The sequence below is a fragment of the Hevea brasiliensis genome, chromosome 11 (assembly GCF_030052815.1).
Source record: "Hevea brasiliensis isolate MT/VB/25A 57/8 chromosome 11, ASM3005281v1, whole genome shotgun sequence".
Taxonomy (NCBI): Eukaryota; Viridiplantae; Streptophyta; class Magnoliopsida; order Malpighiales; family Euphorbiaceae; genus Hevea; species Hevea brasiliensis.
Genome location: NC_079503.1, coordinates 32,659,170 through 32,674,926, shown reverse-complemented (window position 1 = coordinate 32,674,926; position 15,757 = coordinate 32,659,170).

The following is a 15,757-nucleotide window of genomic DNA, read 5'->3' as shown; positions in this document are numbered from 1 at the left end:
GAACCCATTTCTGCCTGAATTCCCTCAGGAAGTCTGTCCATGTCAGCACAGGTGGCTCAACCAGGGTGTGGGGGATGGTCTTCCACCATTCATATGCATCCCCTGGGAGAAGAGATACTGAATACTCAAATTTTAATTCTTCAGTACACTGCAGCTTTCTGAAAACCCATTCCATTCTTTCCAACCACTGTTCTGCCTCCAGTGGATCCATAGTGCCTTTAAACTCGGTGGCCCAAAATTTCATCAATTTTTCATATTGCCGAGCTGAGGGCTGTGGTTGTGCTACAGGTGCTTGCATCTGAGCTTGGGGTGGCACATTTCCTACCATTTGCTAGAAAAACGCAGTCATCTACTGTACAAACTGAGCAGGGAACTGCGTTGCTGGAGTAGGAGCTGGAGTAGCTGACCCACTCACGTTCAGGAGTGCTGGGGCTTCCCCTTGAACCTCAGCCTCAACAGATTGTTCTTCGGAATGATCTCCTCCTTCCATTCCGTTTTTCCCCAAATTTTCTACTTCCTGAGATCAAACACAAGGAGGTTGACCTCCGTTAGTGCATATTTATGATGTAAATACGTCATATGTATCAATTAAAGACACTTGAGCAATTGTACTTATTAATAAAATATTCATACACATAGTCAAAATTTATTGAAAAACTATGCTCTAATACCACTAAAACATGTCACACCTCGGCCCTCTGTTAGGCATGACATGATCCCGTAGAATACCTAATGAACTACCGAACTTCACCTACCGATAATTCATTAAGTACACTACAAGGAATTTTAAAAAAATTTTCTTACATTCTGGAAGTGGTGAGCATTTTGGGAGCAATTAAAAACCATTTATTCAAAGTTTAAATACTAGTAAAATTTTTTGTCCATTTTAATTTTGCCGCAAATTTTATAAAAATTTTGACTGTCACACCCTACCTCTCTGTAAGGCATAACATGATCCCGTAGTATACCTAATAAATTACCAACTCTGTCTACTGATAATCCATTAAATACACTACAAGGGATTTTAAAAATTTTTCTTACTTCTTTTACAGTGGTGAGCACTATTTACAGGTATTAAAAACTTTTATGAACTGAAGTGAACCAGCTAACTCATTTGGAGTATTTGGAATTTCTGTAAAAATTTTGGCAGAGTGCCATCTATATTTTGGATAAAACAGTTCTTCAGAAAACCTGTAAAAAGTACTTCAATAATTTTTTTCAAATCTCAGCTCCAACATTTTTCTCAACACAACATATTTCTCAACTCAAATCTGCAGTGATTTTTCAAAGATTGAAATAAAAGAAATATAATACAAATTTTTACAAGCCAAAATAACTCATAATTATTTTACATTACAAAATACAAAATATTGGTATACTCATTATACCCGGTAGTCTCTCGCTGGAGGTACTAGCAGCCTAGTCTGCTGCATTGTCTGTCTGTCTACCTGCGACAGCAATAAAAAGTTATCGCTGAGACGATGTCTCAGTGGTGCACAACATTAACTAAATACAAATTTAAATCACAATTCATAATTCAAATAAATAGTGGATACTTAAAAACCATAGTTAAATTCAAGACAATACTGTCATAAGGAATTTAACACAATATCACAATAAATCTCAATAATCAAAACATAGTTAAATTCGAAAGACAGTAAATGTCAATAAGAATTTAAACTTCATTTCACAAATTATCAAATCGCATAACAACACAATTTAGTCGAATAAGTTAAGAATACAGTGTTGCCAATTCACTCACAACTTAAGCCATGACACAAATTTCCGATCAATGCCGCGTTGTACACCATGACAAAGCAATCACAACCCCACTAATCGAAATCAATGAGGAAGGGAGCTAGCTATATAATGAGTACTCATCCGATCACCTCAACTGGTAAACTAGAGAGGGAGAAAAATAAACGATCACGACTCCATAAATGGAGAAGGAAAATAAACGATCACAACCCCATAAAAGGAGAAGGAATGATATGATACTGTCATGCTAAGTGTGAACACAAAATCAATTCCAAACATTTTATTCAAATGATTCGTGAGAATCCAATAAATTTCCAAAGTTATAATTTCATTCACAAAATGGCAACACAATTCATAATTATCTTTAATTTCCACAAAAACCATTTATAGTGCTTTTCAATCAATAGTATCCATCAAATCATTTACAATGCTTTTCAAGCACTAAATATCCATTCAAACACATTTCCACAATTTAAAACAATAATGTACAAATAGTCATAATTCATTTCAATTGAAAAATTCAAAAGAAATACTATTGTGCACAAACACAATTTAAATCAATAACATACAATTAATCATATGAAATCTTATTCAGAGTAAAATCAGTTGAAAACTAGTTGTGCACAAACCTCTGATAATTGTCTCTGATCCGACTCAGTGTTTCCTTCCCTTTTCCTGAGTCTTTGGTAACTGAGAAACACAATTTTAAGTGTTTCAGTACTAAATTAAACTGTCTCTAACGATAATGTTCGATAATTAATTCACTGAAGGCTATTATTTGCTCAATCACCTAATATACTGACCCTCGATGCGTTTTAGGTAAATTAGGTTTTAGTGTCATTAATATGTCACATTCGATAGGGTTTTAGGGTTGGTACGTTTTACCAAACTCATTTCCTTGTTTAGTGCATTTTAATGCAACTTGCTGGATTCCGGGATACTAGTTTGACCTAGCCGGACAACCTATTTCCCTCGGTTTTCGGGTTTTGGTCAAAACTACAAACTTGTAGATCTATGTCTGTTGGAACGCGGGGAAAAATTTTAGGTCAATCCGAGTTAAGTAGACCAAGTTATGGTCATTATACTATTGCTGGTCAAATGGCATCAAATTAGGTCAATTTTAGGTCAATTTGGTCAACTTTGGTTCGGCCAGTTTTTGGACCGAACTTGTGCAAGCTGTTTGACTTGCTTATGGTCATTTCTGGGCTTTGGTGTCTTCATAAGACTTGTAGGTATGGGTCTTAACTATTCATGGTTAAAATTTCAGGTTAATTGGACTTGTTTTGAGTGAGTTATGGCTAAACACTAACTGCTGCCCAATTGGTCAGTTTTCAGGTTTCAATTGCACTTAATCCGAATTGGTCATTTTCTTATGTCACCTTGCAAGCAGAATTTTGGTATGCTTTCTCAATGAAAGTTGGCAAATTTTGTGTCTAGTTTCACCTCCAATTGGTCTCATACCAATTGAGGTTACACATTTAAAGTTATTGACTAAAATACATACTGCCCTTAACTACCTTACTTAAACATACATCAATTACACACTTACATTACTATATGTCCACTTCCCTTACCAATTCTTTTTTGGTTCATTACCAAAACCATATTCCACTTTACATTAACATCACTTTGGGCAGATTACAAACATCCTTAATACACCAATTAAAACTCACATTTACAAAGTCTAAGTGCAATCACATATACACCTAAACCTTACTAGTTCTTACATACACTTTACACAATCAATCTATATACATATCCATCAACCTTAATGTCAATATTTCTGCCAACACCTTCATGAACACATACATTTATCCAAGAATCCCAAGGCTGCCGAAAAGCTTCCTCAACACCAAAGTGTCCTACAATTCATCAATTTCCATTCCAAGTGCAAAATCACCATATACATATGGAATAATTTACTAGGATATTAAATCACCATAACCAACATAATTTCTCATCAAATATATGCACAATTATTTCATCAAATACATAACTCCATGGCTGTCCAAAATGGACATCTCAACAACTCTTCAAACTTGAAAATTTTCTTCACAAAACCAACACCCATAACATGAACACAAAGTTTAACAAAGAAATCTTCAAAAATACAAACTTACCTTATGGTTGGAACTTGCTAAACCTTGATTAAACTTCTTGATTTTGGTATCAAGCTCTTCCTTATGATGTGTAGACAATTTTTAATGAAGGAACCTAAGTGATTGGAGTTGAAATGGAGGAGTGCATGAAGGTTGAAGAGAAACGCCAATGGAGGTTTTTATTCTTCTTCAATTCGGCAATGTTGAGAGGGTTTGAGGAAGATGAAGTTTCAGCTGCCATAGTGGACTTACATCAGCCAATTTTATGTTTAGTTTAATCATTAGTGGACTACTCACACCAATAATTCATATTATAAACTTAACCCCCACTTATTCCACATTTAACCTTTAATTTTTGTTATTTACTTTAGGTACCACCAAATTAATTTTTCATTTTATTTTCTAAGTGTAATATTATTTATTTTTAATGGACATTTAGGTCAAAAGACAATTCGGGATGTCAAATGGCCATAATGCCCCTGTTCGGGTTACATTCCTGATTTTTCGGTAACACCGGGTTTTGTCTGTTTTTCGATTTCGCACTTTTCTTTGTACTAATTATTTAATTTTTCTTTGATCTTACTAATGATATTTATTCTTCAATAAGGGTCTCTTTAAGTCCTAAAAATATTTTCCAGGGTTCCCCGCAGTCCAGGGCCAGTCAACGGTCCACGCCGTGACTTCCCGGTGCGGTCACCCATCGCTAGGGTTCCCGGCTCGCTTAACTTGATTACATTTCTTTGCTATTATTTTTCCTTTGTTTTTCTTGTATTTTCTTTTCTTTTATTTCATTATTTTATGTCTCCTCACTCATATTGAAGTAGTTCTAGGCATCCTAGCTGTCCGGACAACACTTGTCACCGGAACAGTAGAACGCACTACCGAACTTAGGGGTGTTACATTGACAGAGTTCCGTTTGTATTTGGAGAAAATAGTTCTTCAAATACCAAAAAAAAACACTTCCAATAATTTTCTCAACTCCCAACCTCCAATAAATCTCAAATCAATTCAATTCAATTCACTTCAAAATAATTCCACAATCCAAATCAAAATTTATCGTCTCAAAATATTTAATAACTTCATTCACAAAGCATAAAGTATGAAATTCACAAGTACAAATATTAATTTACAGAAGGAATCCAAAAATAATATTATTACAATTTATTTTACAACTGCTCAACTTTACATTAATACATACAGCATTTCTATATTTACATCAAAATTAACTATGAGGGTATAAAATAATACCCGTACAAAAATACCGGTGTAGTCCTCAATTCAATAGCAGCTCACTCTGCTGCTTTCTCCTTACTCTTATCTGCGACAGCAAAATAAGCTATCGCTGAGTATAAAAATACTCAGTGGTGCACAATAAAAATTTAAAATACGATACATAAATCATTCATTATCAAAACACAATTTAAATATTTCTCAATCACATTTCACAATTATCAAAACTCAGAATAACACAATTTAGTCAAATAATTTAATAAACACAGTGTTGTCAAAATCATACACAACTTAAGCCATGACACAAAATTTCCGATCAATGCCATGTTGTATACCATGACAAAGCAATCTACAACCCCATTAATCGAAATCAATGAGGGAGGTGGCTAGCTAGCAAATGAGTACTCATCCGATCTCGACCTCAACTAGTAAGTCAGAGAGGGAGAAAAATAAACGATCTCAACCCCATAAATGGAGGAGGAAGAATGTTATACTGTCATGCTAAGTGAGAATACAAAATCAATTCAAAACAATTTATTTAAATAATTTATGAGAAATCTGATCAATTTCCAAAGTCATATTTGCGATTATAAAATGGCAACACAGTACATAATTAATCACAGAAGTCAAATTTTTTGAGAATAAAATATTTAAACAAGAATTATTGTACACAGACCTGACGTGAGTTGCCTCTAGGCCCTTACTCAGTCTCTCAGAGCTTCTAAGCCTTTTTCAGCTGAAACACACAGTTTCATAGTGTTTTAGTACCATAACTTAGCATAAATCCAAAAATAAATTTAACTTCACTTTTACCTAGCTTTAATGTGCTAATTTCGACGTTCTCAAAGTTTTTGTGTTTCGGGTTACTATTCACTATACTATTCAAGTCAAATTGTTGACTTTTTAAGGCTTAATAGGTATGGGAACTCCAACTTCACCCACATACCACATTTTGGTCATTAAATTTGTTGGTTTTGGTCATTTTCTCAAAGCTTAAGTCCTTTAGGCAAAATTGTCAAATTTTCAGCCATTGGTAATTTTACTGTTGGAATTTGGAAAAACTTCCTTCATAGAAATGTTCCTTATTGTCTTAAGTTTATTCTGATTTTTGAATCACCCCAATTGGAGTTTTGTAGCTCAAGTTATGGCCATTTGAACCATGGCTGCCGGATTGGAAAAAACCCAGATTTTCTGGGCAATTTTGGTGCTGGCAGTTTTGGGTCACCAACTTGGGGAGGCCAAATGACTTGGTTGTTGCAAAATTTGGGTTTGTTTTTTTCATGAAAGTTTTAGGTCTATATCTCACCTAACCACTGGTAAAATTTCAGGTCATTTTGACCTCCCTAGCTCGAGTTATCACCAAATGAACAAACACTATTCATTTGGTCAGTTTGTACAGGGCAGCCTACACTTTTCCAACTTTGGTCAATTTGTTCACTAGGTTTTGGTCACTTTTTGGGCATGGTTCCTAAATGAAAATTGTGTCATTTTATGTCTATTTTCATCCCCAATTGGTCCCATATCAATTGGACTTGTAAAATTTCATTTTTGGTCCTTCAAAGCTGACTTGGTCATGCTGCCAGCAGCATGACCACACTCCCTCCGAATTTAGCTTTAATTCCAACCATTCCAACACAACTCATTTGGTCCCAAATGACCATTTTTCACTTCACAATAGGTCAAACATATCATTTGCCCATTTCTCCAAATTTTTGCCTCAAAACCCTAGGTCTCCAAACCCTAACCACACTAAATTGTTGCATTTAATCACATTTAAGCATTTCAATCTTACTACCACTTTCATACAAGCTTACTAACACATTTAATTCATTTAAAACACATCATACTCTCATACATCCATGGCTGACCGAAATTTTAGTTTGGTCCTCCCCACATATTTTTATTTCATTTCATTAGTTTCTAAGTTTATTTAAGTAACTAAATATGCATTTAAAGTAGAAAATTGAAAGTTAGCATACTAACCTTTCTTAGAACTTCAAATCCCTATCTTTTGTTCTTCTTTCTTCTTTAAATCTTCTTCTTAAGTTGGGATAACAAGCTTTAGTAAGGTTTTTATGGGAGTTATTAAGGTTAAGTGAAGAAATTAAAGCTTGAGTGCAAGCTTTAATGGAGGATTAGCAATGGAGAAATGAGGGAGAGAGTGAGGCGGCACTTAGGGAAGAAAGAGAGCTTTTTGTTTTTTTTTTTTTCTTTTCTTTTCTTTTCTTTTATCTATTTTAGCTTATGGAAGACCCCAAAAAATCAATTTAATTAATTTATTAATTATAACATTTATGGCATCATGCATGATGTCATGTATGATGTCATCTCCCTATACCTTTTTCATTTTTTTTTATTGGTTCTTTAATTTAATTCCCGACTCTAAAATTTTCTTTTCTCAAATTTTATTTGACAGTTAGGTCAGGAGTCAGCTCTCGGGGTCAATTGACCAAATTACCCCCCGGTTTGCAAATAATTTAATATTTTTTCGGGTCCTTGACCTAATTATTTGACTGACTTAACAGTACTTTTTCGTGATTTTCTCTTTTCCACTGTGTTTGTAAGGGTCCTAAGGACTGCAACATCACATTTTACGGTTTGAAATTTGAGTTTAAAATAACTTCACAGTCGTTCCCGAGAAGGTCACCCATCGCTGTGACTCTCGCCTCGTTTAACCTCTCATGTTCTGTTTTTCTTATTTATACTTAACTAATTGAACATTACTAATTATTTGTGTTTATGGCTTCTCTAATTGACTTAAGTGTGGTTCTAATCCCCTTAATTGTCCGGACCGACTCCGGTTACCGGAACAGTGAAATATACCAGGCTATACTAATAGCGGTGTTACAATTTACATCATAAATATGAAGTAATGGAGAGGAATCTCCTTATGCTGGTTGTACAGGAATAGAAAATCTTGTGAAAAGATATGGAAGAGAAGAATGAGACAATAGAACAGTCCGTGATGGCAGAAGTACAAGTTGAGGCCCCAACTCCACAAAGTGTCGAAGGCCCGACTGTACCAATTTTACCAGTACAAATTACTGCACAAATGGCCTAGCAAATGGCCACTTTCTTCTAACAAATGGCTGATAATCTGTCAGCCCAAGCCCAAGTAAAGACCCAACCCCCACAAGGGCAGTGTGAAATAGAAAAGAGGGAGAAATCTATGGGTCAAAACTCGAGCAGTAATTTGGGGAAGAGAAAAGAATTTGAGGAACCCCGAGCTCAGAGATATGACAGAGGCGGATCATTAGGGCAGAGAACACCAAGATCTAGTAGTCGAACAACCAGAAGTTCCTATTCTGCCCGTTTCTGTCATGTTTGTGGTAAGCTACATGGAGGTATTTATCATAAGGCCTCTGGAGCCTGCTACAATTGTGGAAAACTTGGACACTTTGCTAAAGATTGTACTAGAGCACCTCGATCTGCTCTCCGAAGTCCACAGACTGTTAGTCAGAGTCGAGATAGAAATAGAGTTGGTACTCCTCACCACTATAACACAGTGAATCAACCCGAATATAGTAGCGCACCAGTCAGAGCGTCCACTATGCGCCAAGGAGAAAGAGCATAAACTTAGGATGTAGCAGCTGGTAAGTTCTTATTTTTTCAAAGAAACAATTGAGTTATTATTTGATCCCAGCACCACTTATTTATATGTTAGTGTTAGAATTCTATGTTTTGTTGCTATTCCTTTACAGGGGAATAAATTTTGAAGCGTTAGTGACTAGTCTTTTAGGATCAAAACTACAATAACAAGTATGATTGACATTAATTTTGGAAGAATTGTTAGCCAAAAGTATTTTTTAACATACCATAAATTATAAAGCTAATTGGCGAGCCTACTTAATGTAAGGCAAGAGGACCTAAAAGTAAGTTACAGTAATAGAATTGCTCTAGATGAGGGCAAAGATGTTACTGTTAGTAATTATTAATGGATATTGTAATCATAATCAGTTTAGGATATTAGTGGATTCGAGAAAGATAAGATGTTAGAAAACCTAGTCCATGAGGTTATAACGTAGTGACTATGTAATATTCTCGATGTTTGTATTGTAAGCTGCAGATTATAGTATCGACACGGGATTATTGTGTAGAGCTACGTGCTTCCTCGTGGTACAGTAAATTAAGAATATTTGTAAGTAATCTATAAATTGATACAGTTGCGCCTGAATAGAGTACTATTACGGGAAATAAATGTGAAAATTCTAGTAAGAAATTTAAAACTTTAGAACTAGCCTATCAAACGACTACACTTGTAAGGTAGCTAGAGTCAGTGACTCGGTAACATTACTGTGAACTACCTGTACCACAGTAATTGCTATAAGCTTAGAGATATCAGTACAACTTATCATCCTCAGACGGATGGACAATTGAAACGAGTAATTCAGGTAAATTCTGAAACTCATTGAGTTTCTATAAATAATGAAATGAAATAATAATAATAACTTGTAATATGTGATAAGCCCTCAAGAATACACTGAGAACTTGTGTCATTGAATCCGAGGGGAGATGGGACAGATACATCCCACTAACAGAATTTGTATACATTAATAAGTGTCAAGATAGCATACAAGTGGCACCCTATGAAACATTGTAAGGGAACAGATAACTATGGATTTTGTGATGAGACTTTCAAGGACACAGAATAGTCATGATGCAGTGTGGGTTATAGTTGATAGACTAACCAAGTCTGCACACTTTTTGTCAGTCTGGATGGACTATAGCCTGGGAAGATTGGCCAGATTATACATAAATGAGATTGTAAAACTGCATGGAGTGCCAGTATTGATTGTATCAGGCAGAGATCCTAGGTTCACTTCTAGATTCTGGGGTAGTCTTCAGAGAGCCCTAAGAACTAGATTCAACTTCAGCACAGCATTCCACCCACTGACAGATGGACAGTCTGAAAGGGAAATTCAGATATTGGAGATTATGCTACGGGCTTGTGTGATTGAGTTTGAAGGTAGTTGGGATACAAACTTGCCTTTGATTGAGTTTGCTTATAACAACAGCTACCAATCAAGCATTGGAATGCCTCCATATGAAGCTTTGTATGGCAGAAAGTGCAGAACTCCCTTATGTTGGGATGAAGTAGGTAAAAGGAAGACGATTGGGCGTAAATTGTTCAAATAGATAGAAAAGATCAGTTGATCGAGAGATAGACTCAAGGCGACTGCATCGCGTCAGAAGTCCTATGTTAATCTGAAGAGAAGAGATATTGAATATGCAGTGGGTGATAAGGTATTCCTCAAAGTTTCTCCTTGGAAAAGGATTATGAGATTTGGCAGAAAGGGGAAACTGAGTCCTCGTTTCATCGGACCATATGAGATTCTGGAAAGAGTGGGTCCTTTGGCATATTGGTTGGCAGTAACTCCGGAGTTAACAAGGATACACAGTGTCTTTCATGTGTCCATGTTAAGGAGGTACAGATCTGACCCATCTCATGTACTATCAGTTGAAGAGATTGAGGTAAATCCAGACCTCTCATATGATGAAGAACCCATAGAAATTCTGGCATATGAGGTGAAGCAGCTGAGGAACAAACAGATACACCTGGTTAAAGTGTTGTGGAACCATCATTCAGGCTAGGAAGCTACTTGGGAACGTGAAGAGGATATGCGAAGACAGCATCCACAGCTGTTCAGAGACTAATGCCATGTAAAATTTCGAGACGAAATTTATTTTAAGGGGGGGAAAAATGTAACACCCCTAAGTTCGGTAGTGCGTTCTACTGTTCCGGTGACCAGTGTTGTCCGGACAGCTAGAATGCCTAGAACTACACTTACATATTAATGAGGAGACATAAAATAATGAAATACAAGAAAAACAAAGGAAAAATAATAGCAAAGAAATGTAACCAAGTTAAGCGAGCCGAGAACCCTAGCGATGGGTGACTACACCGGGAAGTCACGACGTGGACCGTTGACTAGCCCTGGACCGCGGGGAACCCTGAAAAATATTTTTTAGGACTTAAATAGACACCTATTGAAGTATAAATACCATTAGAAATATCAAAGAAAAATTAATTAATTAGTACAAAGAAAAGTGAGAAATCGAAAAACGGACAAAACTTGGTATTACCGAAAAGTCGGGAATGCAACCCGAACAGGGGCATTGTGGTCATTTGACACCCCAAGTTGTCTTTTGACCTAAATTTCCATTAAAAATACATGATATTACACTTGGAAAATATCATGAGAAATTAAATTGGTGGTACCTAATGTAAATAGCAAAAATTGGGAGTTAAATGTGGAAAAATGAAACCTTAGAATAAACAATAATTTAATTCTCACATAGTGCTCCACTAACTCATTTATGTGGACCACTAAAGCTTCATTTGGGCAGAATATTTTCATCTTCTTCAACCTCCCAAACCAGAACCAGCCGAATCCTTTTCTTCTCTCAAGTTCCTCCATGGCCGTGCATGGCCAAGCCCCATGCAAGCTTGATCTAAGCTCCTTTCTTTCCACTTTCCTTCATTAAAGATTGTCCATACACCTTGGGCAGTAGATAGGCAACAAGAAGACCAAGTTTTGGAGAGTTTTTGAAGAGTTTCCAAAGTGGTAAGTTTGTGTTTTTGGGTTATGGCTTCATTAAAGTTAGTAAGAATGTTATGGGTACTTGAATTATGGAGAGATTTTTTAGGTTTGATGTTTAAAGGGAGAGGCGCATTTTTGGCAGCCATGGAAACTCCTTGAGGGCAGTTTATTCTTGCTTGTAAATGGTAGATTAAAGGGTTGATTAACTGTTTATGTGTATAGGAATTTATTTGGGTGATGTATATTAAGTATATGTAAATGTGTACTTGAATTTTGAAGCTTGGAAATTAATGAAGTGTGATATATGAATAGGCAGCTTGATTTGGTGAACCATAAAAATGTTATTTCATGTTTGGTTTATGGAATATTAATGTTGAATTGTGGTACTTATTATGGCAGCTTGTGTATATGTATGAAGGTGTGAGGTTGGACATGTAAATGAGCTAGGTTAGGTGATTAAATTGTTGTAATTGAGTTTGAAAAAAATTCTGCACTATATGGTGCATGTTGAGTGTGATTACAAGCTGCCAAAATGACCAACAATATGTTGTGAATTGTGTTTAGTTTATGGTACAAGCCAGAATTGGCATGAATGTTTAGCTTAGTAAATGTTAAAAGTGTCCTTTGATGAGTAATGAATAAAATGCAATAAGGCAGTTTATGTTATTGGCCTAGAACCTTAAGTTTGTCACTCAAATTGGTATGAGACCAACTGGAGGTAAAACTAGGCACAAAATGTGCCAACTTTCATGAAGGAAGCTTACCAAAATTCTATTTGTAAGGTAACTTGAAAAGTGACCAAATCCGGATTAGTGCATTTAAGGCCTGAAAATTGACTATTTGGGCAGCAGTTAATATTTTGGCCATAACTCACTCAAAACAGGTCCAATTGACCTGAACGTTTGACCATGAATAGTTAAGACCTATATCTACAAGTCTTATGAAGACACCAAAGCCCAGAAATGACCATAAGCAAGTAAAAAAGCTTGCACAAGTTCGGGTCCAAAAACTGGCCGAACCAAAATTAACCTAAAATAACCTGAAGTGACCAATTTTGGTACATTCTGACCAGCAATAGTAAAATGACTATAACTTGGTCTAGTAAACTCAGAATGACCTAAAATTTTGCCCCGCGTGCAATAAGACATAGATCTACAAGTTTTTAGTTTTGACCAAAACCCCAAAGCCGAGGGAACTAGGTCATTCGGCTAGGTCAAATTAGTATACCCGGATCCGATAAATTTCAATAAAACGCAATATACATGGAAATGAATTTGGTAACATGTACCAATACAAAAAGGCTATAAAATGTGACATATTGGTAATATTAAAGCCTAATTCACCTAGACTGCATCGAGGCTCAACATCTTAGGTTGACTAAGGAAATAATAGAATTCAATAAGTTAATTATTAAGCTTTATTCTTAGAGACAGTTTAAATGAGTACTGAAACACTTCAAATTGTGTGTTTCAGTTAGCAAAGACTCAGGAAAGGGGAAGGAAACACTGAGTCAGAGCCAAGAGACAGTTATCAGAGGTTTGTGCACAGCTAGTTTTTAACTGATTTTGTTTTGAATATTTCATATGATTAAATGACATATTTTTCTTATGTATTATGTTTAACAAGCATTGGATTTAATTCAATGATTATTGAAATTATTATAGTATGTATGAATTTAGCTTTGTGAAATGGTATTTCCACAAGTATTAAGCATTGTTATGGATTGAATAAATTATGTTTTGGAAAGTTGTGATAGAACATGTTTTGAATTGTGATGGTAATTTTCATGGAAAAATGCAAATTTATGATTTGAATTGTGATGAGCATAAAAATTATTGGATATTGGAATTGAATTTGAATCAAATTATATTGTGATTTATACTCACTAAAAGGATTATGATTTTATATCTCACTATAGATGCTTGACTAGGTTATTACCCGTCTCTCTCATTTGTTGAGAAGACAATGGAGTTAGTTGTGTTTTGATTACTATGGTACGTGCACAGGCTCAGATTTTCCTCTAATTTGAGGTTAGATCTAAGTTTTTTATCATTATGGCTCTTGCGGAAGATTCATTATTGTGGTGTGTATTGTGCACGATGATTGGACCTCCCCGACCATAGGGAGTTAGAATCACTTCGAACATGGCCCTTTTGGATTAGTCTTGCATAGTTAGTGAGATACATAATGATTTTTGAGATACAGCATGGTTTTTGAGATACAACATGGTTTTTCAGATACAGAATGGTTTTTGAGATACAAAATATTTTTTTGAATAGTAAAGAATTGTGATTTCAATTATGATTTATGTATAATTGATTTTGTTGGAATTACCTTAAATGGTTAGTTATGATTTTATAAATTGAATTTCGTGATCAAAGTCATTTTATACAAATAATTTACATTATTGGTAATGAATATTTTTTGGAATTTAATGAGTATTCAGATTTCTAAATTATTTGCTGTAAATTTTGTCGATGTATATTGTACTATGTTTTAAATTATAGTTGTGCACCACTGAGTTCACCACTCAATGACTTTGTATCTTTGTCGCAGGTAAGAAGAGCATAGAGCAGTGAGTAAGTTTCTTTGCAGACACATTCAGAACAGCTCCAGGTATATCATAGGTATACCCATGTACATAAGTTTTGATGTATGCATGTAATAATATGTATGTAACTTATTTGAGCAGTTGTATAAAAACTCTTGTAAAATATTTTGGTATGTAATTAAATGTAAATTATTGTAAATGTAAATTTGGGATTTCATTTATCTGAATAGTTTTGTAATATTAATTTTGAGTCCTGTAATCAACGAAATGTTTCTTTTATGAGGAGATTGATTTTATTATTGAGATTTGAATTATGGGTTCAAATGAAGTTATTGAAGTTGTATTTGAGAAAACATATTGGGAGTGTGTTCTTTGCAGGTTTTGAAGAACTATTTTCTCAAAATACAACTGACACTTTGATGAAATTTTGAAAAAAATTTTATAACACCAGATTTTAATCGATGATTTAAATTTCATGAAAATTGTTTTAAAATCCCTTATAGTATATTTAATGGATTATCGGTAGGCGAAGTACGGTAATTCATTAGGTGTACTACGGGATCATGTTACATCTTACAGGGGAGTAGGGTGTGACATGTTTTGTGGTATCAAAGCAATGGTTTTAAAGTAAAGTTTGAACTGTGAATTTGAAATCTTTTTGTCAGTAACTACAACTGCACAAATGTTTGATACATATAGTACATTTACATCATAAATATGAACTAATGGAGAGGAATCTCCTTATGTTGGTTGTACAGGAATAGAAAATCTTATGAAAAGATATGGAAGAGAAGAATAAGACAATAGAACAGTCCGTGATGGCAGAAGTACAAGTTGAGGCCCCAACTCCACAAAGTGTCGAAGGCCCGACTATGCCAGTTTTACCAGTACAAATTACTGCACAAATGGCCCAGCAAATGGCCACTTTCTTCCAACAAATGGCTGATAATCTATCAGCCCAAGCCCAAGTACAGACCCAACCCCCACAAGGGCAGTGTGAAATAGAAAAGAGGGAGAAATCTACGGGTCAGAACTCGAGCAGTAATTTGGGGAAGAGAAAAGAATTTGAGGAACCCTGAGCTCAGAGATATGACAGAGGCAGATCGTTAGGGCAGAGAACACCAAGATCTAGTCGTTGAATAACCAAAAGTTCCTATTCTGCTCGTTTCTGCCATATTTGTGGTAAGCCACATAGAGGTATTTGTCGTAAGGCCTCTGGAGCCTGCTACAACTGTGGAAAACTTGGACACTTTGCTAAAGATTGTACCTCGATCTGCTCTCCGGAGTCCACAGACCGTCAGTCAGAGTCGAGATAGAAATAGAGTTGGTACTCCTCACCACTATAACATAGTGAATCAACCCGAATATAGTAGCGCACCAATCAGAGCATCCACTATGCGCCAAGGAGAAAGTGCAGAAACTTCGGATGTAGCTGCTGGTAAGTTCTTAATTTTTAAAAGAAACAATGAGTTATTATTTGATCCCAGCACTACTTATTTATATGTTAGTGTTAGAATTCTATGTTTTGTTGCTATTCCTTTACAGGGGAATAAATTTTGATGCATTAGTGACTAGTC